At 32.8% G+C, this 14507-nt stretch overlaps 1 non-coding gene across 1 annotated transcript; it reads right to left on the bottom strand.

The window, feature by feature from the left end:
- Positions 1 to 13453: 13453 nt before the first annotated feature.
- Positions 13454 to 13525, bottom strand: TRNAH-GUG (transfer RNA histidin (anticodon GUG)). The gene has a single exon. It is a non-coding gene; the product is annotated as a tRNA-His (tRNA).
- Between the last annotated feature and the right edge of the window lie 982 nt (positions 13526 to 14507).

The following is a 14507-nucleotide window of genomic DNA, read 5'->3' on the forward strand; positions in this document are numbered from 1 at the left end:
TCGAGGAACATGGCATCCATAGGGAGTTGACAACACCTTATACTCCAGAGCAAAATGGGGTAGCCGAGAGGAAGAATCGAACTGTGGTGGAGATGGCAAGAAGCCTGTTACAAATAAAAGGCCTTTCGAATGATTTTTGGGCTGAAGCAGTCTCGACTTCCATCTACCTACTGAACATCTCACCAACAAAGGCTGTCATGAATAAAACTCCATTTGAAGCTTGATATGGCAAAAACCCAATGTAAGTCATTTAAGAGTTTTTGGTTGTATTTCTTATGCTTTGGTACCCTCTCAAGTTCGTCAAAAACTTGATAAAAAATCTGAAAAATACATTTTTGTTGGTTATTGTACTCAATCCAAAGCATATAGATTGTATAACTCTCTTATTAGCAAAATTCTCACAAGAAGAGATGTAGTGTTTGATGAGAGTGCTAGTTGGAATTGGCAAAATAATAAAGAATATGTTTGTCTGCTGAATGGTGAATTGACAAATGATGGAGAATAAACTGTGGTTGGATCCTCAAAGGAAACACCTACATCAACACCTCTGTCGAGTGCTCCGTCAACACCACAAAGTTACCATTCTCCATCAAGTAATGATGAAACATCGAAGGAACTGCCATCTCAGATGTTTCAATCCATGGAAGATATCTATAACTCTTCTCAATTTGCTCTTATTGTTTCTGACCCAATGTGTTATCATGAGGCAGCAAGCAAAGAAGAATGGCAGCAAGCAATGAAGGAATAAATGATAGCTATTGAGAAGAATGAAACATGAAAAATGGTAGACTTACCAGAAGGAAAAAATGAAATTGGCTTCAAGTGGGGTGTATAAGACGAAATTTACTACAGAGGGCAGTTTAGAGAAGCACAAAGCTCGTCTTGTGGCAAAAGGATATGCACAGCAACATGGTATTGATTTTGAGGAAACTTTCTCTCCTGTAGCTCGTTTTGAAACTGTGAGGATTGTTCTAGCATTGGCAGTACAACAATGGCCGGTCTATCAATTTGATGTCAAGTCAGCCTTTCTTACCGGAGAATTGCAAGAGGAAGTCTATGTTGAACAACCGAAAGGTTTTGTTAAAAACGACAGCGAAGAAAAGGTGTATAAGTTAACAAAGACGTTGTATGGGTTGAAACAAGCTCCTCGGGCATGGTATAGCAAAATCGACGGATATTTCCAGCAAAATGGATTCAAATGAAGTGCAAATGAGCCTACCTTGTATGTGAAAAAAGGGAGTAGAATATTAAATGGAAATAGTGATTAGTAGTGATTAGAGGAAACCTCTAAAATAAACAAAAATAATAAATATTCGAAAAAAAAATATTCTTTTTTTATTATTAAATAATACGAAGGCTAGTACCCTTCGGGAATTGGTCTGCATATGCTATAAACAGGATTAAACTCCATTTCTCATACTTTCACTCATTGATTCACTCATTGTTAAGATTAGGTTAGGTATATTTCGATCTCACACTAAGCCAAGAAATTAAAAAACGAAAAATTTTGAAATTTGGGGATAGGGATAAACAAGTTATTGAAATTTTTTTTCTCGCCAAATAGAATTGCTTTATCAATGATTCAGTGAATGTATCTATGTTCAATTCGTGTGTACATGTATGAATCAAATTCATTTCATTAGGATGGTGCTCATCAATTTAATTAGGGATCGGTCGTATGATGAAACAATTAATTGTATTGATTAATCATTTATACTAGTTCATCTAAATCTCTTGTTGTTGAGTTCAAATCACATATGAAGAATAAATTTGAGATGACAGATTTAGGTTTGTTGCATTTCTTTCTTGGTTTAGAAGTTTTTCAAACTGATGGTGGGATATTTATCTCACAAAAGAAGTATGCTAAGGAACTTCTCAAAAAATTTGGTATGATCAATTGCAAGCCAGCAAATACATCAATGAATGTGAATGAGAAGCTGCAACAAAATGATGGTGCAGAGATGGCCGATGTGTAGTGGTTTAGAAGCCTTGTTGGAGCTTGATTTATCTAACTTATACCCGTCCCGATATTTTGTATTCTATTGGTGTGATTTCCAGGTTTATGCAATGTCCTTCAAGGGATCATTTCGGAGCAGCAAAACAGGTTATGCGATACATTGTTGGAACTATAGAATATGGCATTTGATATTCTAAAGTTTTTTATTTCAAATTATGTGGGTTCACAGATAGTGATTGGGCGAGCTCCTTGGATGATAGGCGAAGTGTTTCAACAAATGTTTTGACTTTAGGGTCAGGAGTTATTACTTGAAGCTCGAAGATACAAGCAACAGTTGCTTTATCATCTTCGGAAGCAGAATATGCTGTAGCAACTTCAGCAGCATGTCAGGCAATTTGGTTGCGAAGAATGCTAACAGAACTCCAACATGAGCAAGAGGGAGCAACTGTGATATTCTGCGACAACAAAGCAACGATCTCAATGACGAAAAATCCGCCATTTCATAGCCGGACAAAGCACATTGACATTCACTTTCATTTTATTCGTTGCAAAGGAAGAAGTTTCTCTGTCATATTGCAGCACACATGAGCAGTGCGCTGATATTCTCACAAAAGTTTTGTCAAATGAGAAGTTATGTTACTTTAGAGCTATGATGGGTATTAGCAAATTTGAATCAAGAGGGAATATTAAGGACTGATTCAAATTACGTGATTATTTAAATTAATGTTTTTTTAATTTATTTTCTGTTAACAAGTTTGTGGGTAAGTGGTGTAAGAACGTGTTTTTTATTTTTAGTAAGTGTCAGTTTTTTTGTAAGCCTTTAATAAGATATTTTAATTGATTATTCATATATGAAAAAAAGAAAGTAGTTTTTCTAGCCTGTCTGCTGAATTTTTGTTAGGGTCAGTAGACAAAGTTTAACTTCAAAATGGTCTTTTTGTGTTATGCGGGGATCTCAGCAACAATGACTTCACCACCAACATCCCATCATTTCCCACTTCTTCATTGTTGATATCAGTGTAATAAGCTGATGTTTCTTTGTTTGATTTTGAACTGTCCTTTTTAACTCTCTCAATATAGATTTATATTTTCTCATGAAGAAATTATCTAGCATATAACCTCGTTGAATATAGAGTATACCAAAATCTCTAGGCACTACAAGATTTCCCTTAATTGTTTTACTTACTTTTTTGCCCCTTTTTTTCCTAAGCTTTGCGTCGAGTAGCAGGGTAGCCAATTGTTGGCTTGGCTAAAAATAATTGGAAAACCCAGGGGAGAAGGTAACAAGTCTGACACCCAGTTTGTTGTTGAAGTAGTCTAGTTTCAACTGGTCTGCCAATTGTTTGACTGGTCTAAAAATAATTGGAAATTATTTTTAAATTTTTGCAATTACAATTTTTCTTCTTAGGTTCCAATTGTCTTGTTCACGTACTGCTTGACAATTTTTGCAATGACTACTGCTCTTGTCTTTAACTATAAGGTTTTTAACAAAAACAAACTGCTACCCTAGTCTTTGATTTTCATTTATTTGTTTTCATCTTTACAACTACATTAGATGCATCCATCTAGTTCCTCAAAAGTCAAAAAGCAGTGGACATCTTTCAAAAATAATGATTACAGTGCAAATATGTTTAAAATGGTTAAAGATTTGGAATTGGCAATATATTTGTTTACGGTTGCTGGAGTCTGTTTTTGGATTGTTTTGATTTTGTCTGAAAAGTTGTCTCTTTCTCACGATGTCATTTTTTAGTTTTATATTTTCCTTATCTGGAAATTTTGGAGAGTTATTTTTTTCTGGATTATTTCCCTATTATGCTCGATATATTTTGAGTGGGAATGTATTCCTTTTCTATTGTGCCTTTTATTTCCAAGAGACTGCTTGCTATGGTTACGACTTTTGGATTACTTCTTTATTACGTATACGTATGATTTTTTTTTTTTTTTTTTTTTTTTTGTTTTGCTTTTGCTTTTGCTTTTGCATGTTATATCTATTAGCAGATGAGGTTGAAATATTTAGCCTCGTATTTAAGCTATTGAATTGTAAATAATCACAGACCTTTCATTATGCAAAAATGCATAAGATTGCTATACAGAGGTAACCCTTTATTATTATATTATTATGTTATTACAGTGCATAAAATTTTCTATGTTGACCAAATTTTGATGCATACGTTTCTATGTGACTAATGGAATCTTATTATTTGGATCAAAAAGTTTTACTCATGAATTTTCTTAATACTCAAATTAAGTAATATGTGCTAAATTTTTCTCACCTTAATTACTAGTTTGACAGCACTAGGAAAATAGTTTTATTCATTTTTATTGCTGAAATTTTAGTGGTTGAAATTTTAGTTGTTGTTGTCCTTTGTTGTGGTTGGGTTGAACTTCATATTAGTTAAATTCAATCTCTTTTTATCTTCTAAACTATCTTCAAAAAAAAATTTATTTGTGTTGAGTTGTGGGCAAAACGGTTAGTATTCAAATGCTTTGGTTTATGAGGATAGTGTGCAAATGTTTCTCTCTTTCCTTCTCTCTTTTTCATTTTCCCTTTTCCCTTTTCCTCCATGCTTGTTCTTAAATTTTCTCATCTCGGTAAATGATTTGTTTTATTACATACATATATATACATGAAATATAACTTTGTCTTTCTTTTATATTAGGTATGCAAAGTTGCACCTATTCTAGGAGAAACTAAGGTTTGGCAATATATAACTCTCACAAAGAGGATTTTCTTGATTGACTACCTAGGAGTCGTTTATCAAAATAGCGACACTGAAACTGATATTGCATTGCCTTCTGGTTTCTATAGTAACCATATAGATTTTTTCAATTAATTGGTATAACAATTACCCTTTTGCCAACTTATTAATATTTTATATTAGTGCCTATCTGTATAATTTGGTATTTGGGACTTTGCATGTATTGTTGTATTGTTGATTCTCTTTCCGTTGCTTAACCTATTTATTAATATTTGTGATATGAAAGCCTAACTAATTGGAATTAAAAACCCAACGATTTATTATTATAAAAAATTAAAAAGAAAATAAAAATTTACTTGAAATTAGATGTTGTGAGATCTAAGTGGAAAGATGCAACCACAAATACAAAGGTAGCTAGGAATGAGGCATCAAACTATAATCAAAACCCCCTAGTTAGCATTCATTATAAGATCTATGGATATCAACCAAGAATGATGTTTAGCAAGAAAACTTAGAAAGAATGAGAAACAAACCAATTCAGAAAATCTTTTAAACGTGAAAAAAGTGAATGATTTGGAATTGTGTTAAATTAGAAAGATAAGAGAATTGGGATGATACATATTATTTCTTCTAAAGAAGCGGTCTTTTTGCTCTTTACTTCATTCGATATTCACTTTTGTCAAGTAGTGCTTGTTGACCAAGTCATTGAAGATTGAACCGGTCATCCAATTAAGATTACCAACATCTAAAAAATGTTCAACAAAGATTCGTACATTTAAATCAATATGAAATTAACTAACTATGAAGTTGATGATAGTTTTATGTTTGAAGCAACAAACTTCCATGAGAGCATATATATGGGAGAAGAGAGCACCATTCATGACCATTCTACATCAAGCAAGCAAAACAAATTTTTTCAAAAGGCTGAAGAGGCAAATACGCCATTGTATGGTGGTTTTTGTAATCAGGTGGCCTCAACTTGACTATATCACTCTTTACCAAAATAAAGAAGAAGAGCGACGCCTAGAAACCCAAAGTCAAAGCGAAGGCCTAGGAAATAAAGAAAGAGCTCTTTGCCCTCACCATCCTTAAAAAATAAGGCCAATATGGTGAGTCTAGTTCTCAACCCATAGAAAAGAAACAAAAGCCAGATGTGACTATTAACCCAAAGCCTATCGTCATCCTTCTTCCAAAACTCTTCTCTCTTCCTCCCAAAGTCCACACTCCTCCGCATTAGTCATACCAACACTCTCCACCTTTTCCTCCCAAAAATTTGATCTTCCCCCTCATCAATCATACCAACTTCTCCTACAACCCAAATCTCCCAGGCGACGATCCTCTATGTCGCCTATTATTATCTCGCCACTTTTCATATCGCTCATTCCACTAACCACCAGCTCGTGACCTGATCTCAACGAGTCTTTACTTGATTCAAAGGTCGTTGTTAGTAAAGTTAAACCCCTCAACCTTGAGGAAGAGTTGCAATGTGACCCATCTCCCCTAACAACTATTATACATATTTACGAGGGGGAAGATGTGCACCATTCAGTCACTGCTTGAAGCTAAATCTCGAGCCCCTATTGATGACTCACTCACCAAGGGTAAATCTGTTGTCCTTGGTGTAGCAGGCGAGACAAGCTTCTTTGTGTCGAAGAATGACCATCCATCATAAGCCACATATTTGAGCATATTGAAGATACGCTTTGCAAGCTCATGCTCGACCACTTTAAGCAAGTGCTTACTTCGTAAATAGACACACTTGATGACATTGTTGATGCTATCTTTAACACTTTCATTCAGTTGTGGAAAGAGCTCGTCGACACCTAATGTTCCTTGCACAACTTTGACACTACCTCCTTCCTTCTACGAGATAAAGAGGACGCCTTGAACGACATTTAGGGACCATTACGGCTCAACAGGGAGAGATGTCTTTCGCCTTTTCAACTCTTACTTCGTTGGTCATCTTGCAATCTGAGATGTTGTGACATATGTCTTTGTTGCATGATCGACAGTTCCGAACTATGATGGACTATACCCACACGATTTTCGTGCAATACATGTCAGCTTTAGTCATCCTACCCAAATTAAAGGCACCACTTTTGTTTGAATTTGTGTCCTAAAACTCATACTTTGTTATTGGATTCAATAAAATTTATTATTGAATTCTATAATCTAAAAACCAATAAATTTATGTCCGAGGCTATTTTACTGAGTTTGTCAAATACACTTGAACTTTATGTATAGACATAAAAATGGATTAAGTTCAAGTTAATAGCCCAAATAGTCTGTAGTGTATGAATAAGGTTGGGCACCTTATTCTGGATAAACACTATGGATGTGGCCCGCTCCGTAGTTAGTACAAACGATGTAATCCTGAATTATTCATGTAGAGACATGGGAGTGGGGGTATCCTATGTAAATGGTTTGCATAAGACTGGAACCACGAAGTAGTCACTTTTAGTTATAACACCGTAAATTATAAACTGATTATTTCAATTATGATGACCTAGGTAACTTGATTTTAATCCTGAGCTAGCTATGAACTTCTGTTCATTTGGTAGTATCCTTAGATTTGCATAGGTGAGGGCAACTCAACATCGCTGACTCAATAAGCCTCCCATTTCAAGGGTAAGACCGAGCGGATAGCTAGGGACATAGGGTACAAGATGGAATTCACTCTTACTCACTTCTGGGATAGTAGATAGGTTATTCCCTTAAGGACTAAATCCAAGTCTTGAACAAGGGGTCCCACCTTCTCATTGTCCCGAGAAGGATTCTGGTTTATAGGTTGGACCTTGAACCAATTGTTCAATAGTGGATCAGTGGGTCTAAGGATCAAGATGTAGTCTCGGGAGTAAAACGGTATTTTGACCCAGTTGAGATTACGAACAACCTGTGAAGGATCGACTTACTCATCATGGTTATATTAGGTGGACAGAAATATATCAATAGTGAGGGGAGTGCAACTAAGAATCTTTAGTGGAATGACTCTTTAGTTAACGAATGTTGATTAACTTTGGTCTAAAAGAGTTTAGCCAGTTAATCTCGAATCGTTGGAGCCAATGATCTATAGGTTCATTAGGTTCCCCTACTAGCTCATATGGATTCAACTAAGAACAAGTATGTTGAAGTAATTCGAATTGTTCGAATTAAAGAAAAGAGAGAGAAACCGACAAATATATTAGATATAAGTCGGTAGATATAAACTTTAAGCTTTGTGTTTAAATATGTTTTAAATAAATATATAAATTCATTTTTAAAAGCTTGAAAAGTTTAGAAATGGTCAAAGTTGTAAAAGCTAACATGTTGACTTTTAACTTTGAACTTTGACCAAATTTATATTCACATATGATTTGAATTTTAGAAAAATGAATACGGATTCATACTCAGGTGATTAGAATTAGTCAAAAAGGGAAAATTAGTAAAAAGTCAAAAAATTGACTTTTGACTAAGAAAAGTCAAAGTTTGACTTTGACTTAAGTTGGTCAAATGACCAAAATGCCCCTTTGACTAATTACTTTATTAATTAACAGTTAGTGGAAAATGTGGCAAATTATTATGAATTTGAAGCCACTAGTTTCATTAAAGAGTTAATAAATTGATTAGATGTTGATAAGATATGAAATAATTTACATGCAATTTGCATGTAAATTTCATATAAAACTTCCCATTACTGAATGAGAAAAATAATGAGGTTTTCTCTGAAAAACACCTAAACGATTCACTCCCCATCTTTCTCTAAAATTCTCTTTGCATAATCGAGTTCCACAACTCCGTTCTTGGTCCTAAGCATAGTAGGTTAGCTTGGTGGTTGTTTTTGTTCGTGATATTCAGGCAAAGAAGTGTTGGATTAAAGAAGAAGTTTAGAACTACAAAGGTAAGAACATCGTTTACCTTTTGGCTTTTCGTTTAAGTCCATTGCTTAGTAGATGCATGTTAACTTCTAAATCGTTTAGATGCATATAGAGTCAAGCATGATCCTTTAAATTCTGCTGCTGCATGTCTCTAGTGCTTTGTTTTTTCTTACAACTTTGACCACTACCACAAGCTAGCCTTAGTGTCCCTAATCCTTGTCAAGAAACATAAATTTAGAGGTGTCCCCTCTCTTTTGTAATTTTTTTCCTTTTCGCAATTTACGTTATGCTCTTTTGAAGCTATACATTTAATTGTTAATTTATTCTATAAAGTACAAATTTTCTTCCTATCTTGCATTCTACTTTTCTCATTTCTTGCATTTACTTTCTGCGTTTTAAAATTTCGTTCGTTTTACTCTTCACAAGAATAACTTCAATGATATTACCTTGCATTTGGCGACCAATCCTTACTTATGAAAACATACTGTTGACATATTTTCGGAATTCTATTAGACGAGCAAGTTTTACCTTAAAACTCTTTTGTAAAATTTTTCTAAGTTCATCATATCTTTCACTTTTCAACAATGAAGACATTACTGTGTTAAAAAAATTAAAGGTGTGTAAGGTCCAAGCTAAAGCGTTCAAAAAGTCAAAAGAACCTTTCTTGGCCTTTTATATATAAAAACCCTTAAAAAACTAATTCTCTCATTAAAATTCAATATAAATAACAACTCCAATATTTTTGCCTCTCAATAAAAAATAAGAAGCAATGCTTCAAAAACTAGAGTGAAAGTAAATAAGCGACGATATGAGTTATAGTTGAGGAGATGAATGGATTCATAGAATACCAATGATTTTTCAGTCAACGCTAAATATAACTAAGTAATAAGTTTATGGCCTAAAGGAACCAAAAACTTTTCGAAACAAAGGCCATTTCCAAAAATTGAAAACAAGATTTTCTGGAAAGGAACAAGGGTATTTTGTTACTTTAGCTTGCTGCATTTGAAACCATAAATGTTTTCATAAGTAAAAAGTACGCAAGAAAAAAAATGAGTTGTTTAGAATGCGGGGGAATTCGAACTCCATTATGAGAAGTTCAGCGAAAACTGTAGAAGGAAGGAAACTTTAGGACTATGGAGTGATACTTGAGGACATGCATTATTATAAATTTAGGGGTGTGATAACTTATAGAAATACAAGTTATTATAGCCTTTTAGGTAAAATAATGAAGTTACAACGCAAGAAAAAGGAAGAAAACGTGTAGCTAAATAAATGAAATAAGTCAATTACGAGTTACAAGTAGCAAAAGAGCGTTATGCGTTTTTCATGTCTAAATGTAGGTTTTTAGGTAAACAAGAGAAAAGCAGCCACAAGACAAACGTTAGACAAGGAGACATGCGACCATCAGGCGATCAAAAGAATGAAGCTTGGTGATCCATATCGCTAGAAGACAAAATGGTTGGCACGAATGTTTGAAAAAGGACGAAAGTGAACTTTGCAGCACTAAACATATTATAAATGTGAGTGTATGGCGATAAGGCACTGAGAAGTTGCTCGCCTTGATATAGAATGAGTTGCATAGAATTTGGTTAGTAGGATCAGATATAAATCATCTCCAACTTTAAGTATTTTGATCCCGAAAGGCGAGAAAGTATGGTGAAGATACCGAGAGGTTGCTCACCTTAAATCTGAAGTTAGTAAATGGTTTGTATCACCTTGACGAGTTAATTACCCTTGTATTACACCTAATTATTAGACATTCCAACAACATTCTCATCGTCAATATACATTAGAGTTCACACCCCATAATTCACTAATGTCATCTCCATCTTGCTTCTCCAATGGACATAGTGTAGATATATATTAAATAATAATGTTCATACAATTATATTGTACAAATACTACATGATTAACTCCTTCAAATTGCTAAATTCCTAAGCTCGACCTTGACTTATCCAAGAAATCTCTCTTTTTGCTTACACTTGGATAAGAGAGAAGAAAACTTGTACGTAAATGATGCATCTTTAAAGTTAGCAACATATAGGTAGGATTCAACACCTTTTATCACATGAACCTAGACTAGAGGCCTAATCTAGTCGCATATTTAGAGTGTAATTATAATGCATTCACGAAAGAAAACAAGCACCAGACTCTCGGTGCATGTTTGAGGCCATAGAGACCCTTATTGAGTTTATGATCATAATTAAAAATGCGAAGGAAGTTGTCACCCCTTCTTCGAAATCACCAATAATATTATTAGTGGGATGATTCTTATGAATGTAGTAAGTTTAGATTTATATATAGGTTACCACCAATATATACTTAATATAAAGTATATAAATAGAGTGTACATGCATATCACCTAATGCATTTTGCAGTCTAGTATGTTTTAGGTAGTAGGCACCACATCTAACTTATTTATTGAAAGTAAAGGGATTAAGTTAAAACAAAAAATGGTAGTTTTTAGACAAAAATATGGCTGTGATAATTAAAAAAAATGTAGTTTAAGAAACAAAAGTTTGAAGAATAGGGTTGAATAAGTGAACTATTGGCAAAAATGTTGTTGGTCAATCAACCGTGGATGGAGTGCAAGATTTTAAAGGGCTAATTCAGGACCACATCCACTATTTTGGTAGCATTATGTGGCCATGCTTGTGAACTAAAATCATGGACCTGTTCATAATTTACCAAGCACGAAGAAATTTTAGGATTTTCGTTGAAAAAGAGCAAAATTTTGAGAGAAAAATTGGTCAATTCCTATTATTTTCTGGTATCAATTACAAGCAAATTTTGAGAGAAATTTTAGGAGAAATACTCTCCAACTTTTCTTGTTTATTTATTTGGTTTTTTAGTCAATAATGTTTATTTTCTTGTTTGAAGAAGAAAGGAAGTTTTGAGAGAGAAATTTTGGGATAGAAATGTAAACTAAAATCGTGGAGAAGGAAATTTTGAGAGAGAAACTTTGGCCCAAACGACTAAAATTGTGAAGAAGAGGAAAATTTAGAGAGAAATTTTGGGACAGAAATTTTGACTAAAATCGTGGAAGAATTTTTAAAATAACATCGTTCTCCATTCGTTTTAGATTCAAAATCTTCTATCATCTTTATCCTTTCGTCTTTTCTCATCTCTTCTCACTTTTTCATAAAGATTGGATGGTTATACGAAAATCAATAAACAACGACAGGTATTTAAGTGTAATAAAGATTTTTGAAAAAAGAAGAAAAATATTATGTGTAAAAGTGGGGTATACGATCTCATTTTTAACGAAAAACATGTGGTAGTTGTTGGGTGAACAATGCACATGAAGTTGGTGATATGGAGCAAAAGTTGCAAATCTCGTACACAACTTAGTTTTTAATCATGTATCGGGTACACGTTTTATAAGTTTATTCATGTACTGCTTACACAACTTTTAGTAATCGTATATTTCATGAATAATTTCACCATCTTATTTTTGTTAATTATTTTTCGAATATGATTTTGTCATTCAATATCAAAGTAACATCACTTTAAAAAAAAAGCCTTCTAAAAGGCACACTTTTCCTATGAAAAGATATAGTTATGAAAAGATATAGTTGAAAATTAAATGAGGTTTTTTCTTAAAAGGATAAAAACTAAAAAGTAAACATTTTAAAGTTGAGAGCATCTAGTCTTGTTTTATGTTTCCATACCAATTTACAGACTTTCATTTATGTTTATGAAAATAGTTTTTGGATTTCATGTTTAAAATGGTGTAAATTCTGATCAAGAGTTTTATGTTATTATTGTATTGTCATTTCTAAACTATCAAAAAAAAAAAAACAAAAATTATATTAAGGTTAATTTTCATAAATGTAATAAAACACTGCAATATTTAAGATCAATGTAACACAAAAACTCATGAAATCGGTAAAATGTTTTCATAAATTCTATATTTACCCTTAATATTACGGACGATTCGTCACTTTTCTTTCTTCTTCTTTGCGATTTATTCATATTCTCCTCCAAATTTCTTCAACTCCTCTTCCAGATATTTCTTCTTCGATTTTTATTCATCTTCTTTTTCTTTCTTCTTAGCTCCTCTTCCATAATATCAAGATCGTTTAAATATCATTTTGATATGATCTAAACGATTGTTTACCTAAACAACACGATCCTTTATCATGGTCAACACAATCATTTAGATTTGAAGCCCTTTTCCTGTCGTTTAAAAAAAACTACATGATCATGTGGATATGATCTAAAATATCGCTTATCTAGTCAACATGATTGATTGCATGATCAACACGATCATTTTTCCATCGTTTAAAAAACTACTGATCATGTGTATATCATTTAAACGATTGCTTACCATAGTGATCAATACGATCGTTTAGATTTGAAGCATTTTTTCCATTGTTAAAAAAAAGCTACACGATCGTGTTGATACTACGTACACAATCATGTATCATTTTCTACACGATATCGTATCATGATCTTTTTAGAAGAAGAATTATACGCATGCGTGTGATTGATTAATAGCATGTTGACATAGACATTTTTGATATTTCCTATTGTGGGCATATGAGTTTTTTCGTTATCAAAATTTATTTTATACAGTGTAAATATTTTATCGATTTTTTATATTTTGTTTTAAAAAACCCTTATATTAAATAAAGATAAAAATATTTTAAAAAATACAATACATAACCTTAATTCAATGTTTAAAATTATGATATGCATATTCCTTCAAGAAAAAATTAAGATATGTATAATAAAATTATTATAAAGTATATAATAGTAATTGTATAAAATTTTTAATGAAAACATATTCATAAATTAATTAACAATAGTTCATAAATAGATCTAACATATGGCGAATAACCACGTGTAGAGTCATGTTTTAATATTTAAACCTTAATAAATCAATTGGCTAAAATATGAAATTAGTGTTAAGAAAGTGAGGGAAACAGAGAAGAAAAAGTTGTGGCTGCTGGGATTCGAGCCCAGGTCTCCACGGCCACAACGTGGAATTCTCACCACTAAACTACAGCCACAATGCGAATAATTAGCAGATAAATATCTAATTCATTACTTAATTAATATGAGACATTTTTTAATAATTCAAATGACAGATAAAAAATGAAAATAATAAGCCTAAGGAAAAACATTAATGTTAATGAAAAAGTCAATATTATTCATTTGACCAACATTCTTCTATATAATTTAAAAGAAGTCTATACTCATAAGTTGTATTCATCTTCAATTTTAGGATAAGGTCTAATTTGACTAACTTAACAATTTTTTAGGGTTTAAACTAAATATAATATATCAGAGATCAACATATATTTTAGGGACTTTTTGTCACATTCTTCCCAGACCACCTCTTCTTTGCCCAAGAGACGGCATGAAGCCAATCGATTCTAATAAATTAACTTTAGCAAATAGACAGCAACTTATCAAGCTCTAGGAACACAACCTCGTGCCTAGAAAGTGGGAAAACAATTTGAAAGTGTGAGCTAAAAGACCCCAATGAGTGACTAGTTTTTCAAAAAGAACAAACAACATTTCACAAACGTTTAGTCAATAATCTTAACGAATATCTTTAATAAATTAACTCGACAAATGTTCAGAAAAATAGTTCCTTGAATACTTATTTTTTCTCATCTAAAGCGCAAGAATCCATTCCTTAGGAGATTGTAGAGCTAAATCAATACAAAATCCTAACCTCAGAGATAGGCATCCCCAGCTTACCTTAAAATTCCTCGAGACTTAATATTTTACCTCGTAGGTCTATAGAGATATCTTAGATCAGACTAAAGCATGCTTTAAATCCCAAAATTTCTTTATATATTGGTTTGTGCATGGCTTCCTTAGGACGCTCTTGCTTGTCGTTTTTTAAATTTTTGCATGCGCAGACACTTGGATTCCACTCCACCTCTTGCCCAAAACACCTAGAACCTTATACTTTGTTTGCATAAATAGGATAACTTGTAGAAATATAAGTTATTGTGGCCTTTTAGGTAAAACAATGGAGTC

Source organism: Cucumis melo, chromosome 10, assembly GCF_025177605.1.
Source record: "Cucumis melo cultivar AY chromosome 10, USDA_Cmelo_AY_1.0, whole genome shotgun sequence".
In the NCBI taxonomy this organism is placed as follows: Eukaryota; Viridiplantae; Streptophyta; class Magnoliopsida; order Cucurbitales; family Cucurbitaceae; genus Cucumis; species Cucumis melo.